This window comes from Lampetra planeri, chromosome 36 (genome assembly GCF_965212315.1).
Source record: "Lampetra planeri chromosome 36, kcLamPlan1.2.h2, whole genome shotgun sequence".
NCBI lineage: Eukaryota > Metazoa > Chordata > Hyperoartia > Petromyzontiformes > Petromyzontidae > Lampetra > Lampetra planeri.
In genome coordinates, this window is record NC_136142.1 from 9,741,663 (window position 1) to 9,767,699 (window position 26,037).

General features: G+C 52.2%; 2 long non-coding RNA genes and 1 pseudogene across 3 annotated transcripts; all 3 read right to left on the bottom strand.

The window, feature by feature from the left end:
• Positions 1-20: 20 nt before the first annotated feature.
• Positions 21-13,703, bottom strand: LOC144730637 (uncharacterized). The gene is made up of 3 exons (XR_013587826.1): positions 13,593-13,703; positions 12,904-12,979; positions 21-96 (listed from the first exon to the last, which is right to left on the bottom strand). It is a non-coding gene; the product is annotated as an uncharacterized LOC144730637 (long non-coding RNA).
• LOC144730613 (large ribosomal subunit protein eL24 pseudogene) lies at positions 7,678-10,012 on the bottom strand (annotated as a pseudogene). Its single transcript, XR_013587819.1, has one exon. The product of XR_013587819.1 is annotated as a large ribosomal subunit protein eL24 pseudogene (transcript).
• A 40-nt stretch (positions 13,704-13,743) lies between the features above and the next one.
• Positions 13,744-21,186, bottom strand: LOC144730638 (uncharacterized). The gene is made up of 3 exons (XR_013587827.1): positions 21,101-21,186; positions 19,480-19,573; positions 13,744-13,827 (listed from the first exon to the last, which is right to left on the bottom strand). It is a non-coding gene; the product is annotated as an uncharacterized LOC144730638 (long non-coding RNA).
• Positions 21,187-26,037: the final 4,851 nt, after the last annotated feature.

Sequence of the window (26,037 nt, forward strand, 5' to 3'; positions counted from 1 at the left end):
CCCGGCGCTCCCCGTGCCCCCTCCGGCGCTCCCCGTGCCCCCCACGCTCCGCTCGCCGGGCACGGCGTCGTCCCACGTCTCCGAGCCGGAACTGACCTGCACGGGGCGAGTTGGGGCAGGCGAGTGTGTGTGGGCACAGGTGTGTGGACAGGTGATTGGACACAGGTGAGTTTGTGGGCAGGTGTGTGGGCACAAATGTGTGGGCACAGGTGAGTAGGCACAGGTGAGTTTGTGGGCAGGTGTGTGGGCACAAATGTGTGGGCACAGGTGAGTGGACAGGTGAGAGGACAGGTGAGTAGGCACAGGTGAGTGTGTGGGCACAGGTGAGTGTGTGGGCACAAGTGTGTGGACAGGTGATAGGGCACAGGGGAGTTTGTGGGTAGCTGACTGGGCACAGGTGGATGTGGACACAGGTGAGTGTACAGGTTAAAACGACAACAGCGATGCTGCACTGGCAGTGGGGTCTACCACCTTTGCCACAGGCCCAGCCCGCACTTCTCCACGTGTTTACAAGTTACATCCATGTGGGAGGTGCAAATGACGACGCGGAGGCAGGTCTGCAGTTAAGGGCTTGCGCCAGATATTTATTAAGGGTTTCAGATAACTTCCCCAGGGGTAGGGGTCCTACACCGGATCCTTCACCCGGACCTTCACTCTGTCTGTTACTATCTCGGCTAGCTCCAGGGCCTCTCTCCCTCGAGTCAGATCGGGGGTTCAGCCAACACCCGCCGACCGGGGAGAGCAGCACCTTCCACAACTCCAGCCGGCTTCTCTCCAGACTCCCTGAACTCTACCCCTGGCTGTCTCTTCCACTGCTCTCTATCCCGGGCTCCCACAACGACCCCGCTTTCGTCCCAGAGTCCCCCTTAAGTACCCTGATGAGACATGACGTCATCGCCCCGCCCAGCGTACATGACGTCACGTGACATGACGTCATCGCACTTGAAGTCACGCCTCCACATTACTCCTCTACACATGCTTCGAAAAACAGAACAGGAAAACAACTCCACACACACACAAAGACAAACATTCCCCATATAGCCTTAACAGACTGTTGGGGAAAGTGCTTTTAGCGAGCAGCTCCTATGAAGCCGAGCACGGCACACGAGGGGGTGGGTGGTTAGCACCACCTCCGGCCGCCTTTGTCTCTATTAGTGACGTTTACACATCGCACCAGTTACTATTTTTAAGGCTGAGTCGACCTAGGGGAGGCCCAGAACCGCTTTAGATAATCGTCACTGATGTAGGCCATAAGCGGAAAATTAAACCCGAGTCGCCAGGTACATAGCGCAAGAGCGCTAACTGCTACACTACCGCTCCCCAAACACGCACACACACTCTCACGCACGCTCACACACTCGCATTCACACTCTCACGCGACCATTAAACACCTTGTCTGTTAGTCGTGCAATATTCCTCGAGGACCTTGCTGTGAGTGGGCGCAGGTGAGTGTGTGGGTAGGTGTGTGGACGAGTGAGTGTGTGGGTAGGTGTGTGGACGAGTGAGTGTGTGGGCAGGTGTGTGGACGGGTGAGTGTGTGAGTAGCTGAGTGTGTGGGCAGGTGAGTGTGTGAGTAGCTGAGTGTGTGGGCAGGTGAGTGTGTGGGTAGCTGAGTGTGTGGGTAGGTGAGTGTGTGGGTAGGTGAGTGTGTTGGTAGGTGAGTGTGTGGACTGGTGCTTGGGCGGTCTCATTCTTCGTGTTGCTGTTGTTGCTGCTATGCTCACGCACCACGGGATCTCCCGTGTAAAATAACCGGCCAATTTGCTTAACGGGAACCATCCGTGTAATGCAGGCTTATCCATAAAGTCCCTGTCGATATTATTGGACTAATGTTCTAAATATTTACATATTAGACTCGATTATCCCACATATCTCTCTGCCAAATACCACTACATTTGTCTGTAAATTACGTGTAAGTTAAGAAAATTTCGTTCGTTAATGAACAAAGCAAAACATTGTAGTCAAGAACATATTGATGTTGTTTTATTAAAAAAGTCAATTTAGATTTAGAACAAATACTAACGATCGACTGATCGATGCGCATGCTCAGTGATGACACTTTCCTGCTCCTGCATAGAAGACTCGGCCCACTAAGTGGATGACAGCAGCAGAACCACGCCAATCAACATCAATCAAACTGTTGTAAAGAAATGGCAACTACTGTACTGTAGAGGTGATCATGTGGATTTCGGATTAACCGGGGTAACATATTTGTTCGGTTTAAGCACGTGACTTGCAGTAAACATTTCCAAGAATAACAATGTTGTATAACTGTTTTTAGATGATTAATTTGGGCTTCGGGTGAAAATCCACGAGTTTATTAATTTTTACGTCAAAATGTCAGTGTGCGCAGTTCACCCTCAAAACGGATAAACCGCGTGCGGATAATCAAGAGTCTAATAAAACGGGGGGGGGGGGGGGGTGGTGGGGGCACTCATCGTTATTGCACAAACATCGTGCCGGGAGTGCCTTCAATGAAAGTTTTCCAAATCGCTGGAGAGGACATGGCAGCAAACTAAGCCCTGGAGATCCATGAGAGGTTTTTTTCGTGGGTTAGTTTGCGTGAATATAATGTGTCGTTAAACCCGCCACGGCCAATCAGTCAGGTTTGTCACGTGAACAGAACGTGGCAATTCGTCACTAGTACAGCACACCGGTTGCGTGTTAGAGAGCCAAGCCACAACATTTACTATCCGAGTACGACGTTTCTCCAGTAATTACAACTAGCTTCATCAGGCGACAGCCAGATTTGTGGAGAAGTCCTCCTGCTTCCATCTCGGGATTTTAACGCCTTGGGATTTTTTTTGCACGGGGGTGGGGAGGGGGCCTGTGCATCGACCAAGAGTTTTATAGATCTGCAAGATTTTACGACATTGTGTTTGTTGCTAGCAAAAAAAAATACTTCGCAAGATGCAAAATGTGTGTCCGATATGCAGTTTACAGGATTTGAGCTGTGCAGAGATTGCGACGTTGCTCGTCTAGAATCCAAAACGCCTCCATGTCAATGATGAATATACCTCCGATCATATCGTCGCATAACTTACCATAGATTGCTTCGATTTCAATAAAATTATATCGGGACTTCATGGACAACCCTGTATCTCAAATGAAGTCGACACTAATAACACACCGACACATCCACCGTTGTCACGCGCACACCAGCGGGAGCATTGTACAAAGAGCACACAGACTCCACACAGAGAGGCGCCTGGGTCAGGATTCAAACCCAGGGACCCATTTCCTGCCACAAGTGTGAACCACAGCGCCCCGCCACCATCACTAAATCAAACTATTTTTGTTTATTTTACCAGGTAGCTCTTTTTTAGAAGCGACGTGGCCACAAATGACAGCCCAAAAAAGTGGCTTATCGTCGTGTAGACATTTATTGCGACCAAATACTCTAAACGTGTGACGTTGGATTATAAATGTGGTGGAAAAAACCGGAAAGACTCGAAGAAAAATCCACGCAACCACGAACAGAGAGAGAGACACGCAAACTCCAAATATACAGCAGGCATCGTCAGAGTCGGGATCGAACCCACGACTTCCTGCATCCCAGGCGAGGTAGTCAACATCTCCTAGCCACCGTGATGATGAGAGAGAGAGACACGCAAACTCCAAATATACAGCAGCAGGCGTCAGGGTCAGGATCGAACCCACGGCCTCCTGCGTACCAGGCGAGGGAGTTCACATCTCCTAGCCACCGTGATGATGATGATGATGAGAGAGCGACACGCAAACTCCAAATATACAGCAGGCATCGTCAGGGTCGGGATAGAACCCACGGCCTCCTGCGTACCAGGCGAGGGAGTTCACATCTCCTAGCCACCGTGATGATGATGAGAGAGAGAGACACGCAAACTCCAAATATACAGCAGGCATTGTCAGGGTCGGGATCGAACCCACGGCCTCCTGCGTACCAGGCGAGGGAGTTCACATCTCCTAGCCACCGTGATGATGATGAGAGAGAGAGACACGCAAACTCCAAATATACAGCAGGCATCGTCAGGGTCGGGATCGAACCCACGGCCTCCTGCGCACCAGGCGAGGGAGTTCACATCTCCTAGCTACCGTGATGATGATGAGAGACACGCAAACTCCAAATATACAGCAGCAGGCGTCAGGGTCGGGATCGAACCCCCGGCCTCCTGCGTACCAGGCGAGGGAGTTCACATCTCCTCGCCACCGTGGTGGTGGGGGCCACGAGGGCCGTGCCACTTGCGTGTCTCACAGAGGACTTTGGCGACGACCTCCTCCCGGCTGAGTGCGAGCGCGGGCACGGAATCACCTTCTCGCCGGCACGGAGGCAAACGCCGCGGCCCACTCGGACACCCTGTGCCGGATCTGGCGAGCGGCAACACGGATACCCTTCGTCGTCACCTTCCGCAATGGCGATGTGGTGGTGGGGGAGGGGTGGTCACTCGATATTGGTAGCAGCTTAGAGGTCCTCGCCGATAAACCTGTGGCAGGTTTCACCAGCGTTGGCTCTAGCGAGCCGCGGCTCTGCTGATGAGACGCCGACTGTCGAAACCGGTCCCAGTGCACTACCAGAAGGCGGCGTGGCTGATGGGATGTGTAAACATATGTGTCATAGATTCTTTATTTATTCATAGGGAGGGTGATTGGAAGCAAGCAAATTATATGCTCATTTATTTTGTAAAACGACATTCTTCACAGCGACAGGCGAGGATCGTTTTGCGAATCCTCGCCTCGTGCTCGTGATACAACGTTGCCCTGCGATCCGGTCTCAAACTACGGTGGCCAGGATTTTTCGTTGCACTGCCACCGTTCAGTTCTCGGCTGCCGCGTGCGCTCTGCATCGACGTGAAAGCGGCCGCCAGCGCCACCACCAGCGCCACCGCCACCGCCGCCACTGCTACCACCATCACCACTGCTACCACCATCACCACCACCAGCGCCACCGCCGCCACTGCTACCACCATCACCACCGCTACCACCATCACCACCGCTACCACCATCACCACCACCAGCGCAACCGCCGCCACTGCTACCACCACCGCTACCACCACCACTACTGCCACCGCCAGAGCCACCACTGCCACCATCACCACCGCCACCACCATCACCACCCCTACCACCATCGCCAACACCACCGCCACTAGTACAGCACTAACCGGTTGTGTGTTGGAGAGTGAATCCACGACAACATTTACAAATCGAGTACTGTGACGTTTTGCCAGTAATTACAACAACAGCAAGCCTCATCATCAACAACAACCAGCCTCATCAACAACCAGCCTCATCAACAACAACAACCAGCCTCATCATCAACAACAACCAGCCTCATCAACAACATCAACAACAACAACAACAACAACCAGCCTCATCAACAAGAACAACAACCAGCCTCATCAACAACAACAACCAGCCTCATCATCATCAACAACAACAACAACCATCTTCATCAACAACAACAACCATCCTCAACAACAACTACAACAACCAGCCTCATCAACAACAACAACCAGCCTCATCATCATCAACAACAACAACAACCAGCCTCATCATCATCATCATCAACAACAACAACAACCAGCCTCATCAACAACAACAACCAGCCTCATCAACAACAACCAGCCTCATCATCAACAACAACAACAACCAGCCTCATCATCAACAACAACCAGCCTCATCATCATCAACAACAACAACAACCAGCCTCATCATCATCAACAACAACAACAACAACAACAACCAGCCTCATCAACAACAACAACCAGCCTCATCATCATCATCAACAACAACAACAACCAGCCTCATCATCAACAACAACCAGCCTCATCATCATCATCATCAACAACAACAACCAGCCTCATCATCAACAACAACAACCAGCCTCATCATCATCAACAACAACAACAACCAGCCTCATCATCATCAACAACAACAACAACAACCAGCCTCATCATCATCAACAACAACAACAACCAGCCTCATCATCATCAACAACAACAACAACCAGCCTCATCATCATCAACAACAACAACAACCAGCCTCATCATCAACAACAACAACAACCAGCCTCATCATCATCAACAACAACCAGCCTCATCATCATCAACAACAACAACAACCAGCCTCATCATCAACAACAACAACCAGCCTCATCATCAACAACAACAACAACAACCAGCCTCATCAACAACAACAACCAGCCTCATCATCATCATCAACAACAACAACAACCAGCCTCATCATCATCAACAACAACAACCAGCCTCATCATCATCAACAACAACAACCAGCCTCATCATCAACAACAACAACCAGCCTCATCATCAACAACAACAACAACCAGCCTCATCATCAACAACAACAACAACCAGCCTCATCATCATCAACAACAACCAGCCTCATCATCATCAACAACAACAACAACCAGCCTCATCATCAACAACAACAACCAGCCTCATCATCAACAACAACAACAACAACCAGCCTCATCAACAACAACAACCAGCCTCATCAACAACAACCAGCCTCATCAACAACCAGCCTCATCAACAACAACAACCAGCCTCATCAACAACCAGCCTGATCAACAACAACAACCAGCCTCATCATCATCAACAACAACCAGCCTCATCATCAACAACAACCAGCCTCATCAACAACAACAACCATCCTCATCAACAACAACAACCAGCCTCCTCACCAACAACAAATAACCTCATGAACAACATCAACCAGCCTCAACAACAACAATAACCAGCCTCATAAAACAACAACAACAACCAGCATTATCAGGCGATAGCCAGAATTGTCAAAAGACATAAAAAAAACAAATCTGTATGATGGATAACATTGATCGCGAAAACCTAATTCGCCATAAACTTGAGGTTGCTTACTTTAACAGACGCGCGCACACCTCAAAGGCCAGAAAGCATGAAAGAGGGCAATAAAAGGTCATAAAAACTCCCCTAATTTCACACAAGAGGAACAAGGGAGGGGGGAATTGCAAGCGGGGGTTAGGATGACATCCATTCTTTAAAAAGCCCTTTGACAAATACAAAACCAGGCCACGAATATATATAATTATATTCTTAACAAAGAAATTACATTAATAACAAGAAGTCAAATAATAAGCACGAAAATTAAGGTGAATCTCCTAGGAGAATTAAGGGCGGAGAAGTCTCACATAATTAACCAAACGCAACACCCCATGAGAAGCGAGCAACTCACGGTCGTCTTTGTCTTCCCGAGAGGATCTCCACACCCACACACCAAAAGCCAGGAAATGACCCCCCCATAAAGGCCCGAACAATGGCTCAGAAAGGAAATTAACACATGCCTCCGAAGATAAATAAATAAACACACGCTCAGGGCGCTCCCACCACAGAACACAACCGTCTTTGTCTCCAGGCAACACGGACAGCAGGATTTGCACACGCGAGCAAATAACATTTCCATGGGAGATCGGGTCACGATGAAATACCGTGAACACGGTTACGGCATAACTTGGGTCGCTTGAAATCAAATCACAATGGAACTAAGCAGCAAATGGGTCGCATTTCAACTTCCAAACCAAGAACAACTTGAGCTGTGTGAGACAGAAGATATAACGCCCAGAGCGAGGGAGGGGATCATTAAGCTCGCTTAACGCGTAGGTTTTCGCGACAAATATTATTCAGAAACAAAAACATGGATTAGGATTTTTATAACTCGATGCGAACGCGAATCGTCGGTCTGGTTAATGGATAACTTAGGTGGCGCCGTCGCGAGGCCCCCACCCCTCCTTCCAAAATAATTACACAGCTGTGTCTTCAAAGCTAATAAACACACGGACGGACACGCACACGACACACACGGACGCAGATGTGTTCACCCCCACAGAAATGTTTTATGACACAGCCTTTGAACAACTCGGAAAAAAACTGAGTGGATTTTCCCGATATAAGCAGAGGCAAAATCCATTCAAGGTATCTTGTCTCCGGGCCACGGCCCCCACCAGAGATGGCTACAGCCCATCTCATCTCAACGCCGACAACGAAGAAGCTCTTCCGTCATCCAGAATGACGAGGTTCGCGGGGTAGCGACGTGCAGCAACAAGCCGAGGTCTGCACCACCTGAGAAGAATCGCTACCCTGAGTCGCCGAGCTGCGAGTGAAGCTGACGGAGACTCCAGCTATCACTCCCGAGCCAACAAAGACCCAACGTCCACCCTGCAACGAACGAAGCATCGTTCATCGTCAGAGTGACGACCAGCGAACAACCCGCAGAAAGGGCGGAAATCGCCAAGCGCCGACCAAGCGAGCAAAACAGAGAGCGTGAAGCAGTGGAGAAAGCCTGATCGAACGGCTGTGAGGAGGAGGACAGCGCCATCGCATGCGCCGCGTGTTTAATACGCACACCCAGATCAACCAGCATCAACCAAAACCGACTCGTCATCCCGCAGTGGAGAAAGAGAGTCAAGGTCTTCCGAACGAGCGCTGCCGTCAGAGCTGCAGAGAGCGCGCCACCGCGCCGTCAGCTACCGAGGACCGCCAAGCGCCGCCGCTCAACTCCCTGCGGAGAAAGTCGCGTCTGCAATCCGCACGGGCTGTGAGGAAATCTCCGAACAGGGTCGTATCACCTCCTCCCCTCACAGACTCAAGGAAGCACATAGTGAATATCTTGTCAAACCGGTTTCTTTGTCATAGAGTCTCGCCGAAGAATTAATTAAAACAGAGCCAGATTCGCTCTCCCACCAACACACACGCCCTCACCCACCATTGTCTCAAACATTCCGTTAACAGATATAATCTTGCCGACGAATCGATTGAAGTATGCTTCGCTTTCGGGGTACAATAAGTGCTTTTATTACCGCCATATGAAGTGTGTCATGCTTGTTTTCAAACTCGGCCAGTCACCGATTGTGATCGATACATGGGGGAACTAATGAGATGCCTGGTGGAAAGGTAGAGGTTACGATGGTTAGAAGTGTTTAAGTCATTCATATTAGTTAAATGCATAATCTCGCAAATGAATAAGTGTTTTTAGTCATTCATATTAGTTAATTGCATAATCTTGCTCATGAATTATTGACGCATGTTTGACCTGCATGCTAGAATGTCACATGTTTGTTTAGAATAAAATTGTTATCACAGAAGCATATCGAGTGTTCCTTCCAAGTCCATGCAAAACTGTCTTATTCATAAAAACTGTATCCTGTGATGAGATATGAAACTGGAGACCTAAAAATAACATAACACACACTAGGATAATCGGTAAATGTTTAATCAATGATAATCGTGTTATCCTGATTGATACAACTCTGAATAAACGAAACTAAGCCTAATTATCATAACTGTAAACATTAACATAATCGCAAGCATCCGCTTAAATTACTACGATTATTTCCGTGATTATCATAATTTATGCATATAATCACATACACTATCATAATTTATGCATATAATTACACACATTAACATAATTAATGCGATTTGCGCATTTTTCGGAAAATTATTAATTTTTATTATTTTTATCAAAATTTCATAATACAACATATACAACAGGCAGCCTTAACAGCAGCCTTGGCAGGAGCTGTGGCCGACTTCTTGGTTCCAGCCGTCACCTTCTTAGCCTCCTTCGCAGCACGGATGTTTTGCTCGCGCTGACCCTTGCGGCTCTCGATCTTCTGGTCGCGCTTGGCGAGGATGTCGGGGGGCGTGGCGTCTGTGATGGCGCGCTGAGTCTTCACGGCACGGCGAGACCTCTTCCTAGACACCTCCTCCTCCTGCTGATGGCCCTTCTTGTGCCTGCGTCTGCTGAGGACCGTCCAGTTGCTTTGCCGCGGATTGCGCTCGGAGAGGAACGCCGACTCGCACTCGGCATTGAGGAACTGTGAAACCTTGCCGTCCACGCGGGCGAATCTGACCCCTTGACCTGGGCAGATCTTGTGTGCACTGAAACTGCACAGTTCGAGCTCATTGGCGGCGGCGAGACGAGATGGCCGCGTCGAGCTCTCTGCCTCTCTCCCGCGGTCTCTCTCTGCTCGGGAGCCCCGGAGTCAAACCCAGGGAGGGGGCAGAAGTCTCCCGGCCCAGCCGCTGAGGAGGAAGGCGACGCCGCTCCGCTGCCCGACGAGGTCCCCGCTTCCTGCCCCGGCTATGGCCCAGAAGGCCCTGCTGCCCGTCCAGACGTCTTGTGACGCCCCCGCCCCCTCCCCCTCCCCGCCCCCCCCCCCAATGAATTAACCTTGAACAGTCCCCCCCCTCCCCCCCTTGTGTTTGAAATAAACATTCATTAAATATATATGTATAATAATATAAAGTTTCAGATCTTTAAATGGGGGAGGGGCTCAAATGACACGTGGAGCCACCCTGCACAGGGCCCGGGTGGTGGCAGGTGGGACGCGACACCTAGGCAGCGACAAATGGGCAGCGACACCTGGGCAGCTGCGCCAAACTCTCTCCCTCGATCGGCAACTACCCCCCCCCCCCTTTCAGTAACTAACTTTCAACAACCGCCCCCCCCCCAATTCAGCACCCCACCTACCATTCATAAATTGCCCTCCCATTCAACAACCGTGAACCAGACTACAACTGCCCCCCCCACCGCACCCAGTCAACACCCCCCCCACTCCAAACCTCACCCCGCCCCCCCTCCCCCCACGCTCGCCCCACACCAACCCCCAGCCCACAGAAACTCCCCCAATCCATATCCACCCCCCCGTGCAATACCTGACCTCACCAACTCTAACACGCTCACTCACTCACCCACTCACTCACTCACTCACCCACGCTCACTCACTCACCCACACTCACTCACCCACACTCACCAACACTCACCCACACACTCTCACTCACCCACACACACACACCCACACACTCTCACTCACCCTCACTCACTCACCCTCACTCACTCACCCTCGCTCACTCACCCACTCACCCACACTCACCCACTCACACACACACTCACACTCACCCACACACACACACCCACACACTCTCACTCACCCTCACTCACTCACCCTCACTCCCTCACCCTCACTCACCCACGCTCACTCACCCACTCACCCACACTCACCCACACTCACTCACCCACTCACCCACATTCACCCACACTCACTCACCCACACACACTCACCCACACTCACTCACTCACTCACCCACACTCACTCACCCCTCAATCAACATCTACCTGACACCAAACCAAACAAACGAGCCCCCCACAACCCCCCCTCCACGCGTGCATGTGTGGCAGGAGAAACCCGATCCCACGATGTGACCCCGCGTCTCACACGCACTGACAAGGCTCCCGCATTAATAATTTGTGCGGAACAAGAGAGAGAGGGTGGGGGTGGGTAAGTGGGTGGGGGGAGAGAAGCGGGGTGGGGGTAAGAAGGGAGGGGTCCGTGTGGGAGGGCATCGTGGGGGAGCGGAAAATGAAAATTCATAAAAAATGCATTTGTGCCTCTCTGTCAGCTCTCTAAAGGGACAGCGCACAGACTCGGATACCAGCTGGGGCGAGCGGTAGCGTGGGTGGAGTGAGTGAGCGAGTGCGTGGTGGAGTGGTGGCATGGGTGTGTGGTGTCATGTTGGAGTGGATGTGAGCGAGTGGTGGTGGAGTGGGGAGTTGTGGAGTGGGTGAGTAGTGGAGTGAGTCGGTGGGTGATTGTCTGGACGAGTGGTGTCATGTTGGAGTGGATGTGAGTGAGTGGTGGTGAGTGGTGGAGTGGTGAGTGGTGGAGTGGTGAGTTGTGGAGTGGACGAGTGGTGGTGTCGATGAGTGAGTAGCGTGGAGTGGGTGAGTGGTGGTGAATGGTGGGGTTGGTAGCGTGATAGCGTGTTGAAGTTGGTGAGTAGTGGAGACGGTGAGTAGGTGAGTGGTTGAGTGGTGGATAATTCTGCGGGTTTGTTTACCATAAATAAAGGGTGCACAGAAAAAGATGCTTGGAGTCTTCTTAATAGTGGACCCTGAAGATGCCGTGATGCCATTCACAAGAGTGGGACATTGCATGCCGGAGCGACCGTCCAAATGTGGCAAATTTGAAAGATGACACCGCAACATCACTCCATTGATGTTAACTCCCTCGCCTGGTATACAGGAGGTCGTGGGTTCGACCCCGACCCTGACGCCTGCTGCTGTATATTTGGAGTTTGCGGTGTTTCTCTCCCCGCGGCCGCAGAGATTTTTCTCCGGGTCCTCCGGTTTTTCATTCCACATTTAAAATCAATATCACGCGTTTAGAGTAGTTGGCTGCAATAAATACACAGCTCAGTGGGGCCTTACCTGGTAAAATTAAAATAAATAAAAATAATAAAAATTAAGTTTTTAGCTTAAATCATCGCCACCAATTGTGAAAATCCTACAGCAGGATCCTCCTCCTGCAATCCGACTTTTGAGACTCGGGGAGGCCCCTTTCCTGGGCAGATGAGCAGAATACCTGGGAACCAATTCTAGGACTTGGCAAGACCTCGGCTGTGATTCATTTCCACGACTGTCGCACCAACTTCCCCCGATCAACGCGGTTGGCTACGTACGGTGCGGAAGATATTCAACGTACGTACACACAGATCAAATGGACACCAATTGAGCGGTCCACAGGACAGAGATGGTGTTTAGATCTGTGCGTGGGGAGCGGTGGCTCAGCGGTTAGCGTGCTACAATGCGATATGGACCCAGCGGACCCGAGTTCGATGCCCGTTCACGGCCATCAACACCGGTGACGATTATATGAGCTGGTCCGGGGCCTCCCCTTGGTCGACTCAGCCTAAAATGAGTACCTGGTGCAGTGGCTAAACATCGCCACGAGAGAGACAAAGGCGGCCGGGCGTGGTGCTGGCCACTCAACCCTTCGTGTGGCGTGCCGGCCTTCATAGGTGCTACACGCGAACAGCACTTGCCCCAACAGTCTATTACAGGCTATACGGGGTGTCTTTGTCTTTGTGTGCTCACCTTGACAAAGCAGGGCTGTTCGGATGGCAGAAGCCCATCAGTTTCAGAGTCACCCAGGAGATCACACTCACCGACCCTGCGCACACACACACAGGTACGCAGCTTCATACAACATGCACGCAGGTATATACAAAGATCTCCCGTATAACCTTGACAGACTGTTAGAGCAGGTGCTGTTCGTGATGAGCACCTATAAAGGCCGGCACGGCACAGGAGGGGTGGTTGGCCAGCACCACGCCCGGCCGCCTTTGTCTCCCTCGTGGCGATGTTTTACACATCGTACCAGGTACTCATTTGAGGCTGAGTAGACCTAGGGGAGGCCCAGAACCAGTTTAGATAATCGCCGCAGGTATTGGCCGTGAGCGGGAATCGAACTTGGGTCGCCGGGTTCATAGCGCAGTGCGCTAACCGCTACACACACGTACGTACGCACACACATGCATGCACACATGCACACGCACGCACACACGCTCATGCACACACACGCACATACGCACACGCACGTGCACGCACACACGCTCATGCACACACACGCGCACACACGCAAACACACGCACACACGCACACACACAAACACGCACACACGCAAACACACGCACACACACGCACACACACGCACACACGCACGCACGCACACACACACGTGCACGCACGCACACACACAAACACGCACGCGCACACACACGCACCAGCTCTGCTCGTTGGGGGTTCGATCCCGGGCCCAGCTCTGTGCCCAGTCCGAGCATCCGGCCGGCTCGGGGGCGAAGGGGCTCAGCGCGTCGTGGGCCCCCCGCGGGGACGCCCCCTCCCCGCCGGGCCCCCCCACGGGGACCCCCGCCACCGGTCCAGAGTCCCCCCAGGTGCCCCCTACGGCCGTAGTTGACCCCCAGGCTGGGACTGAGCCCATTGTGGGGCCTCCACCACCTGGGCACACAGGTGGGGGCGGTGAGGCAGCGTGGCAACCGACTGAACTCGAACGCCCCTCCACATCTGCGTTGTGTGTTTAGTGCAGAGTTGTCGTTCCCCCGCACCCATAGACTTGTATAGAGACCCATAGACTCACAGAGACCCATAGACTCACACAGAGACCCATAGACTCACACAGAGACCCGTAGATTCACACTGATACCCGTAGACTCACACAGAGACCCATAGACTCACAAAGAGACCCATAGACTCACACAGAGACCCATAGACTCACACAGAGACCCACAGACTTATACAGAGACCCATATACTCACAGAGACCCGTAGACTTGTATAGAGACCCATAGACTCACACCGAGACCCATAGACTCACACAAAGACCCATAGACTAACACAAAGACCCATAGACTCACACAAAGACCCATAGACTCACACAACGACCCATAGACTCACACCGAGACCCATAGACTCACACAAAGACCCATAGACTCACACAAAGACCCATAGACTCACAGAGAGACCCACAGACTCACACAAAGACCCATAGACTTATACAGAGACCTGTAGACTCACACAGAGACCCATAGACTGACACAGAGACCTGTAGACTCACAGAGACCCATAGACTCACACCGAGACCCATAGACTCACACAAAGACCCATAGACTCACAGAGACCCATATATTCACAGAGATCCATAGATTCACACTGAGACCTGTAGACTCACACAGAGACACATAGACTCACACAGAGACACATAGACTCACACAGAGACACATAGACTCACACAGAGACACATAGACTCACACAGAGACCCATAGACTCGCACAAAAACCCATAGACTCACAGAGACCCATATACTCACAGAGATCCAGACTCACACTGAGACCTGTAGACTCACACAGAGACACATATACTCACACAGAGACACATAGACTCACACAGAGACACATAGACTCACACAGAGACCCATAGACTCACACAAAGACCCATAGACTCACAGAGACCCATATACTCACAGAGATCCATAGACTCACACAGAGACCCGTAGACTCACACAGAGACACGTAGACTCACACAGAGACACATAGACTCACACAGAGACACATAGACTCACACAGAGACCCATAGACTCACACAGTGACCCATAGACTCACGCAGAGACCCACAGACTCATACAGAGACCCACAGACTCACACTGAGACCCGTAGACTCACACAGAGACCCATAGACTCACAGAGAGACCCACATACTCACACAGAGACCTGTAGACTCACACAGAGACCCATAGACTGACACAGAGACCTGTAGACTCACAGAGACCCATAGACTCACACCGAGACCCATAGACTCACACAAAGACCCATAGACTCACACAAATACCCATAGACTCACACAAAGACCCATAGACTCACACAAAGACCCATAGACTCACACCGAGACCCATAGACTCACACAAAGACCCATAGACTCACACAAAGACCCATAGACTCACAGAGAGACCCACAGACTCACACAGAGACCCATAGACTTATACAGAGACCCATAGACTCACACAGAGACCCATAGACTCACACATAGACCCACAGACGCACACAGAGACCTGTATACTCACACAGAGACCCATAGACTGACACAGAGACCTGTAGACTCACAGAGACCCATAGACTCACACCGAGACCCATAGACTTACACAAAGACCCATAGACTCACAGAGACCCATATATTCACAGAGATCCATAGATTCACACTGAGACCTGTAGACTCACACAGAGACACATAGACTCACACAGAGACACATAGACTCACACAGAGACACATATACTCACACAGAGACCCATATACTCACACAAAGACCCATAGACTCACAGAGACCCATATACTCACAGAGATCCATAGACTCACACTGAGACCCGTAGACTCACACAGAGACACATAGACTCACAGAGACCCATATATTCACAGAGATCCATAGATTCACACTGAGACCTGTAGACTCACACAGAGACACATAGACTCACACAGAGACCCATAGACTCACACAAAGACCCATAGACTCACAGAGACCCATATACTCACAGAGATCCATAGACTCACACAGAGACACGTAGACTCACACAGAGACACATAGACTCACACAGAGACCCATAGACTCACACAGAGACCCATATACTCACACAGAGACCCACAGACTCATACAGAGACCCACAGACTCACACTGAGACCCGTAGACTCACACAGAGACCCATAGACTCACAGAGAGACCCACAGACTCACACAAAGACCCATAGACTTATACAGAGACCCATAGACTCAGACAGAGACCCATAAACTCACACAGAGACCCACAGACTCACACCGAGACCTGTAGACTCACACAGAGACCCATAGACTCACACAGAGACCCGTAGACTCACAGAGACCCATAGACTCACACCGAGACCCATAGACTCACACAAAGACCCATAGACTCACAGAGACCCATATACTCACAGAGATCCATAGACTCACACTGAGACCCGTAGACTCACACAGAGACCCATAGACTCACACAGAGACCCACAGACTCACACAGAGACCCACAGACTCACACAGAGACCCACAGACTCACACTGAGACCCGTAGACTCACACAGAGACCCATAGACTCACACAGAGACCCATATACTCACACTGAGACCCATAGACTCACACAGAAACCCATAGACTCACACAGAGACCCATAGACTCACACAGAGACACAGACTCACACAGAGACCCATGGACTCACATAGAGACCCATGGACTCACACAGAGACACATAGACTCAACACAGAGACCCATAGACTCACATAGAGACACAGACTCACACAGAGACCCATAGTTTTTTGTCCTTCTCCCGCACCTCCGATTAGCACGGTTGGCTACGTACGGTGTGAAAGAAGTTCAACGTACATACACGAACATACCAAATAGTGGCTCAAGAGGGAGTGGCTCCACCCCTTTCCGAGACATCTGGACATCAGGGAAGAGTAGGCCAAATACCCTCCTATGGTGGCTCTATGCAGCTCCCCCGTAGCGGAAAGCCCCTTTCCGCCAGCAGTGGCGTGAGCAAAGCAATTGCAGGGCTGCGCCTGCGCCTGTTCTGAAACGTAACGATGCAGGGCGATCCAGCCATAGATACCCCATTGATTAAGAAGCCCCCCCACCCTTCCTTCTGAGCAGCTGATTCGAGGCTTGTGAATTGTAATATAAGTTGGTTTAACACGCGGCAGCATGAGGGGGGGGGGGGGCTTTCGCGACCAATATCCATCCATGCTACAGGGTGTTTTGTTGTTGTTTGTTGGGGTTAGGTCGCGACAAATTGTGCGAGTGAATAATTGTGCGCGCTTTCTTGACGTGACACAAACATCACTGCCTGGGCTGCCTCGGCTGGTGGTGGTGGTGGCGGCGGGTTTGACGACGACAAATCGATATTTACGCACTCTAACCCCCCCCCCACCACGATAATTATGGGTGAATCGAATTTATACTTTTATAGGACGCCTTGCAAACGGTGACACAGAACGGGGTGATCGGTAGTTGCCTGTGGGGGGTTAGGCGGGGGCCGTCCATAAATGACGTCACGCGATTTTGGACGATTTTTTACCCCCCCCCCCCCTTCGTCACACGGCGTCACAAAAAGTCAGAACCCCCTCAAATATGACGTCACAAAGCTCTGCCCCCCCCCCCACAAAAAACTATTGTCATTGTAGTGCGTATTTAATCTGGCACTGCACTCTGATGTTGTAGGAGAAAACATTTATTCAAAGTCTATTTAATAAAGTAGAACGTGTTGTCTATATCTATTTAAAGTTGCGCATTTTGATGTGACGTCACATTTCTCAAACCCCCGCCCCCTCGTCACACATCGTCACAAATGTCTGACCTCCCCCCCCCCCCTAGGTGCGTGACGTCATTTATGGACGGTTCCCAAGATACAATGCGTGGAGGAATGAGATAGAGTGGCTACTCGGGGGGGGGGCGGGTCACGGGAAGGGGGCTACAGGGGAGGGACGGGGAGGGGTGGAGGGGCGAGATCACGAAGCGGCGCTGCTCTGAAAGTTCAAATGGCAGCGCCACTTGGTGGCGCTGCCATTTGTGGCCACGTGGCTTCTGAAAAGTAAGTTGATGCCGCAATGGCCTTTGTCTGATCTTAAAGGTGCATTGAAAATGTTGATACTCCGACTGATGCTCCTGCTGTTGTGGAGTGACTCATGCAGCCAGCTATGGCTGCAGGGTTTGGTGGTACATGTTGTTTACGTCGTTTATTGTGAAAATTCCGTCACAGTTACTATGATCACTGTTTCATTGCTTTTATGGATTTATTTTGGTGATTTCGAAAACTTTTTGGTTTGGCCATGTTTGTTTATTGTAGTACGGAGTTAGACTGATGGCCTTAATCTAAGTTGTCTTGTGGTTGTTGTTGTTTGACTTGCATCCCACTGGGATTTTTGCACACAGCGTTGGTGTACGGTGCTTTTTCTGCAATATTTTGCTGTCTTTTCTTGGATTTTCTGTTGCACTTAGTCACATAGTCACTTTAAGATGTTTTCTTTTTCATGTTTGTTGCGGTTGCACCCGATTCAAGAGCCGAATGGCTCACAGGGCTATACCTAATAAATGAAACTGAAACTGTCTGGTATGATGGGGATGGTGTAGTTGTAATGTGTATGTGCGTTTGGGTGATTTGTTTACCTTTCTTGGACTTTGCACTCCTCTGGTAGTTTTTTGTTTTGTATTGTTTGTTGCTGCAACTTTCTTACCTCCTGCCCCTACTAAACATCTGTATAGCTCATCGGATTCCTCCGGTATGAATACATATTCTGATTCTGTATCTGGCAGAGGGAGGAGGAGAGGTGCTCACACGTGCAACGAGTCTGCTGAGGCTGGCGGGAGGTAACGTGTCGTGGATTTGGATTTAAAACAAATACCCACCACCACCACCACCGCAACCCCATCATATCCCTGTTATGTCAGCGGGATATCTATAAATGGATCTCACCCTCGATTACATTTTCTTATTCACCATTGGATAAATGAAAAGGACGACGCTGATGATGACGATGCTGCTGATTATGATGCTGCTGATGATGACGACAATGACGACGACAATGACGACGATGGTGATGGTACTGTTGTGCACGTGCGGGCCGGACTTTGGTGCATCAATAGCGAGAGATGGCGACGACTTGGGGAGGCCTTCATCCAGCAGTGGATTGATAATGGCTGCTGCTGGTGGTGGTAATGTTGGTGGTGGTGTGTGATGATGATGATGATGACGGTGGTGGTGGTGATGATGATGACCGTGGTGGTGGTGGTGATGATGATGATGACGGTGGTGGTGGTGGTGATGATGATGATGACGGTGGTGGTGGTGATGATGATGACGGTGGTGGTGGTGATGATGATGACCGTGGTGGTGATGATGATGACGGTGGTGGTGGTGATGATCAGGACGGTGGTGATGATGAGGACGGTGGTGGTGGTGATGATGATGACGGTGGTGGTGGTGATGATGATGACGGTGGTGGTGGTGGTGATGATAACGGTGGTGGCGGTGATGATGATGGTGATGACGGTGGTGATGATGACGACGACGGTGGTGGTGATTGTTGCTCCGAGTGAGTCACCTTGCCCACTGGGCTTGATGTCATGTGACTTGAAGCTGCCCCTCTCTGCCACCCTCATCGGCTGCGCCCGAGGTTCGAAGGTCGCGGGGAGCTTCTGTGCGGTGGGAATCGGTCCGAGGGGGGGGGGGGCAGGGTAACAGGGAAGAAAAACCAGAAACACGCACGGATCACACAAACTCCCTTTGCCAGAAACGCGTTTGGTTTTGAATGAATGAGCGGTTCATCGAGGCACTGGTGGGCGGACGTGCGGATTGGCGTGTCAGCGCGAAATGCGTTGGCATAGCTTTTCCAGACCGTGTCCCCCTTTAAGCTCCAGTTGTTCCGTCTCCCACTTGGCTGGGCATTAACCTGCCGACCAAAATAGGGGACCGGGTTTTCTCACTCTGGTGAGTTCCCACGAGCAAGACAATGGTTGCCCCCGAGTTAGCAAATATTTATCGCACTCTACATGTACAAACAAAGACAAAGATCTCCTCCCCCCGTATAGCCTAGTCACAGGTGAGCTTGTGGGTAGGTGAGTGGGCACAGGTGAGTTTGTGGGTAGGTGAGTGTGTGGGTAGTTGAGTGTGTGGATAGGTGAGTGGGCACAAGGTGAGTGTGTGGGTAGGTGAGTGGGTATAGGTGAGTTTGTGGGTAGGCGAGTGTGTGGGTAGTTGAGTGTGTGGATAGGTGAGTGGGCACAAGGTGAGTGTGTGGGTAGGTGAGTGGGTATAGGTGAGTGTGTGGGTAGGTGAGTGGGCACAGGTGAGTGTGTGGGTAGGTGAGTGGGCACAAGGTGAGTGTGTGGGTAGGTGAGTGGGCACAGGTGAGTGTGTGGGTAGGTGAGTGGGTACAGGTGAGTGTGTGGGTAGGTGAGTGGGTGCAGGTGAGAGTGTGGGTAGGTGAGTGGGTACAGATGAGTGTGTGGGTAGGTGAGTGGGTGCAGGTGAGAGTGTGGGCAGGTGAGTGGGCACAGGTGAGTCTGTGGGTAGGTGAGCCAATGAGTAAGGTTTGTCACGTAAACAGAACATGCCAAGTCGTTACTCGTGCAGCACACCGATGTCTTTCGAGGACTAATCGCCATCTGTTCCATCTGTATGCGGCGGGATCGAGCGTTGCCCCCTCGCACGAGGCGTGGAGTCGTCTCCGGGTGCTCCGCTTTCCTCCCCCCCCCCCCCACGTGGATAATAAACACGACGACTCAACATCGTTAATCTATTTTATTTTACGAGGTAAGGCCCGCTGAGCTGTGTAGCTTTTTTTCAGAAGCAACCTGGCCACAAATGATAGCTCAACAAACTGCCTCATCATCACGTGGAAATCTATAGCAGCCAAATACTCTAAACGCATGTAATTGTCAATTTTAAACGTGGAGAGAAAACCCGGAGGTCCCGAAGAAACATCCACGCGACCAGGAGGAAAGAGACACCACAAACTCTAAAATTTACAGGGTTGGGATCGAACCCACAACCTCCTCCATACCAGGCGAGGGAATTAACATTTCATTACAGGACCCTCCTGAACAAGAGTCCTCCGACTCAGCATGGCTCTCTTGGATAAATATTACTGATGGGACTCTGACCTATCCTCACCAAACCTTTGCCCTCACCACCACTACCACCACGTGCCCCCCGCGTCTCACCATGGTGAGGGGTCTCTGTGGCTGACACGTCGCCATGGACGCCGAGGAGTCCACGGCGGTGGTAGAACCCGAGAGGCTCTGGTGAGAACCTCCTCCTACACCTCCTCCTCCACCTCCTCCTCCTCCTCCACCTCCACTCAGCACGATCATCTCCCCGACGTCGCTCACCGACATGGCTGCAGCCTTTCTCTCCCCCTCTCTCTCTCCGTCTGACCTGGGGCTGGGGGTCACGAACCACGTGGGAGGGGGAGGGGGGTCATCGGTCACACTCAGGGAAGGGCAAAGATCACACTGCCCCCTCAGCTGCAGAGGGGGTCGCGGTTCGAATCTGACAGAACCGCCCTGGTTATCACGGTGGATCACGCCATCATCATCATCACCGCCGGCGACCTTGTTGGAATATCTTGCTACATTACTTTATTAGTAGCAGTTATTATTATTACAAACCACAGGCTCTTGTCCCACCGCGTCATCACGCAGCATCATCCCACACAGCCCTGGTTCAACACCGCAGGCCATGGGGCATGCCGGCAGGGCAGAGTCGGTGGGTTCTCGTAGAACTCTCGCGTTGAACACTCCCTCCGCCCTCCTCCTGTAGCCGGACGGAGAGAGAATGCGAATGGCGTCTTGTTGTGCGGCACCGCCGTCGACTGGAAACTCCCACGTTGAGATGGGGGGTGGGTGGGTGGGTGAGTGCTCCGCAAGCCTCACGGCACTGCGGTGGCAAAATAATCCTCGCTAGGATTATTGCCTCACCGGTGAATGAGAACTCAGAAAACGCTCACACAGAGACAAAGAGCCTTCGAACGGACTGCTGGGACAAGTGCTGCCAGCGCTTATCGAGTGCCGGCACTCACGGCACACGATTGGGTTGGGCGGTGAAGCACCACGCCGGGATTCCGGTCTCCTTTGCTTATTCATCACACTTAAGGTTGAGTCGACCTAGGGGAGGCCCAGGACCGGTTCGGATAATTCTCACTGCTGTTGGCCCTGAGCGGGAATCAAACCGGGGTTGATAGCGCAGCATGCCAACCGCTGGACCACCGCTTCCCCACAAAATAATAGATCTATGAAACAAAGACTGTAGGGGCGAGTGCTGTTAGTGAGCGCCTATGAAGGCCGGCACGGCACACGAGGGGGTGGGTGGCCAGCACCACGCCCGATCGCATTTGTCTGCCCAGTGGCGATACACACCGTACCAGGTACTCATTTGAGGCTGAGTGGATCTAGGGGAGGCCTCGGACCGGTTCAGATAATTGTCACCGGTGGTGGCCATGAGCTGGAAGCGAATTCACACACATTCACAAACTCACACACACACAGCACTCACTCACACACTCAGCACCCACACACCACACACACACTCAGCACACACACACTCAGCACACACACACACAGCACCCACACACACACTCAGCACACACACACCACACACACACTCAGCACACACACACTCAGCACACACACACCACACACACACACAGCACTCACACACACACTCAGCACACACACACTCAGCACACACACACTCAGCACACACACACTCAGCACTCACACACACACTCAGCACACACACACAGCACTCACACTCAGCACACACACAGCACACGCACTCAGCACACACACACAGCACACACTCTCAGCACACACACTCAGCACACACACACCACACACACACTCAGCACACACAAACTCAGCACCCACACACACAGCACTCACACACACACACTCAGCACACACACACAGCACTCACACTCAGCACACACACAGCACACGCACTCAGCACACACACACCCAGCACACACACACACAGCACACACAGCACACCCAGCACACACACACACAGCACACACACAGAACACACACTCAGCACACACACACACAATACACACACACAGCACACACACACACACTCAACACACACACAGCACACACACACACACTCAACACACACACACTCAACACACACACACAGCATACACTCAGCACACACACACAGCACACACACATAGCACTCACACAGCACTCACACACACTCAGCACTCAGCACACTCAATCCTCACACACACACACAGCACACATACACACACAGCACACAAACACAGCACACACACACAGCACACACACAGCACACACACAGCACACACACACTCAGCACACACACACACTCAGCACACACACACACTCAGCACACTCAGTCCTCACACACACACGCACACTCTTGGGGGATCTCTGCCTTTGAGGTCGCCTTGCTCCAGTTTGGAGGTGAAGACTGCCTTCCGTGTGTAAGCGTGCGTGAGCGTGTCTGTGAGTGTATGTGTGTGTGTGCTGAGTGTGTGTGTGCTGAGTGTGTGTGTGCTGAGTGTGTGTGTGCTGAGTGTGTGTGTGCTGAGTGTGTGTGTGCTGAGTGTGTATGTATGTATGTATAGTGGGGAGCGGTAGTGTCGCGGTTAGCGCTCTGCACTACGAACCTGGCGACCCGGGTTCGATTCCCGCTCACGGCCAACACCAGTGACGATTATCTGAACCTGTCCTGGGCCTCCCGTAGGTCAACTCTGTCTCAAATGAGTATCTGGTGTGATATGTAAACATCGCCACGAGGGAGACAAAGATGGACGGGCGTGGTGCTGGCCACCCACCCCCTCGTGTGCCGTGGCGGCCTTCATAGGTGCTCGCTAACGGCACTTGCCCCTACAGTCTGTGAAGGCTACACGGGGGATCTTTGTCCCCTACGCCCCGCCGCCTTTGTCTCCCCAGTGGTGATGTTCTCACACACCGCACCAGGTACTCATTTCAGGTTGAGCCGACCTAGAGGAGACCCAGGACCGGTACAGATATTCGTCACCGGTGTTGTGCGTTAGTGGGAATTGAACTCGCGCTAACTGCCGCTCCACACACGTGCACACACACGCGCGTGCACGCACACGTGCACGCACACGTGCACACACGCACACGCACTGCCCTTGCTTATATAATGGAGTGGGAGAACTGACTCTCCCTCCCCTCTCACTCTCTCGCCTTTGTCTCTTCCCCATCGCTCCCTCTCCACTCCGCTCTCCTATCCATCACTCTCTCTCCTGCTATTTGGTAAACATTAGGGGGTAGGAGGAAGAGAGGCGGTTGGCAGAAGACGGAGAGCTCTGCATGCTGATGAGAGCTGCCGTCGGAGGCCATAGGACTGCGAGGAGTGCTGAGTGGACATGCAGCACTTGTCGTAGTTTAAATATTTTTTACATAGAAGAGAGGGGGGTAGAGAGAGGGGGTAGAGAGCGAGGGGGTAGAGAGCGAGGGGGTAGAGAGCGAGGGGGTAGAGAGCGAGGGGGTAGAGAGAGAGGGGGTAGAGAGAGAGGGGGTAGAGAGAGAGGGGGTAGAGAGAGAGGGGGGTAGAGAGCGAGGGGGTAGAGAGAGAGGGGGTAGAGAGAGAGGGGGTAGAGAGAGAGGGGGTAGAGAAAGAGGGGGGTAGAGAGAGAGAGGGTAGAGAGCGAGGGGGTAGAGAGCGAGGGGGTAGAGAGAGAGGGGGGTAGAGAGAGAGGGGGGTAGAGAGAGGGGGTAGAGAGAGAGGGAATAGAGAGAGAGGGGGTAGAGAGAGAGGGGGTAGAGAGAGAGGGGGTAGAGCGAGAGGGGGTAGAGAGCGAGGGGGTAGAGAGCGAGGGGGTAGAGAGAGAGGGGGGTAGAGCGAGAGGGGGTAGAGAGCGAGGGGGTAGAGAGAGAGGGGGTAGAGAGAGAGGGGGTAGAGAGAGAGGGGGTAGAGAGCGAGGGGGTAGAGAGCGAGGGGGTAGAGAGCGAGGGGGTAGAGAGCGAGGGGGTAGAGTGATAGGGAAGGGGTAAGGAGGAGGAGCAGAGCGTGCTTGTTCGTGTTGGTGTTTGTGTCTACGAAGAAAGTAGCACAAATTTATTTAGTTGCACTATTTGTAAAACACGTAAAATATTTCATTTCAAAAGAGGGGGGGGGGGGTGCACATAAAGCAAAGCATTGAAAAAAAAAACGAAATGATGAACGAAGCAAAGTATCGACTAAACCGAGCATCTTCTTGTTTCCTCTGATCGTAAAAAAGGAGAGAGAGGAGTGAAGGAGGAGAGAGAGAGGGGAGTGAAGGAGGGAGAGAGATCATGGAACCAAGCGTCAAGTTGGTCCTGACAGCATACGCCGACGACGTCCTCCTCATCTGCGCTCCCTGGATGATGTCGCCCTGCTGCACGAGTGCCAGGAGGTCTTTTCGAAGGCCTCCTCATCAAAAATGAACTGGCAAAAGTGCAGCGACCTGCTGGTTGGAGCGTGGGACATGACCGAGTGTCCCGATAAGGCAAAAGCCATCAATTGGAGCACAACATCGCTGCACCACCTGGGGGTGTTCCTGGGACCAGAGGAGGAACCACCGCAGAGGAACTGGGTCGAGCTGGAGAAGGTGAAGGAGCGGCTGGCCAGCTGGAACCGCCTGTGCAAGTTCCTCACCTTCAGGACAAAGACGTTGGTGGTGAACCAGCTGGAGACGTCCATGCTGTGGCACCGACTCTTCTCCCTGAACCCCCCCATGAGCCTCATCAACGCGCTTCGGAAGCGAGTCCTCGACTTCTTCTGGTCGGGCGAAGGACACCGGGTCCCGGCTGGGGTCCTGGCCCTGCCACTGGACAAGGGCGGTCACGTGCTGGAGTGCGTGCGGAGTCGGCTGGCCACCTTCCGACTGCAGGCTTCGCAAAAGTTCCTGCACGCCGCCCCTGCACCGGCCTAGAGCGTCACGGCCTCCTTCCTCCTGAAACAGCTGGGGGCTCTGCAGTGCTCCAAACAACTATTCTACTTGGACCTGCAGGGCCTCCCACTGGGACAGCTGCTGCCACCTTTCTACAGAAGCATCCTGCAGACATGGAGCTCCCTCGCCGTCAGCAGGCTGAACCAGCCGCGATCGGCCGAGGATCTGGTCTTCGAACTGATCCTCAGG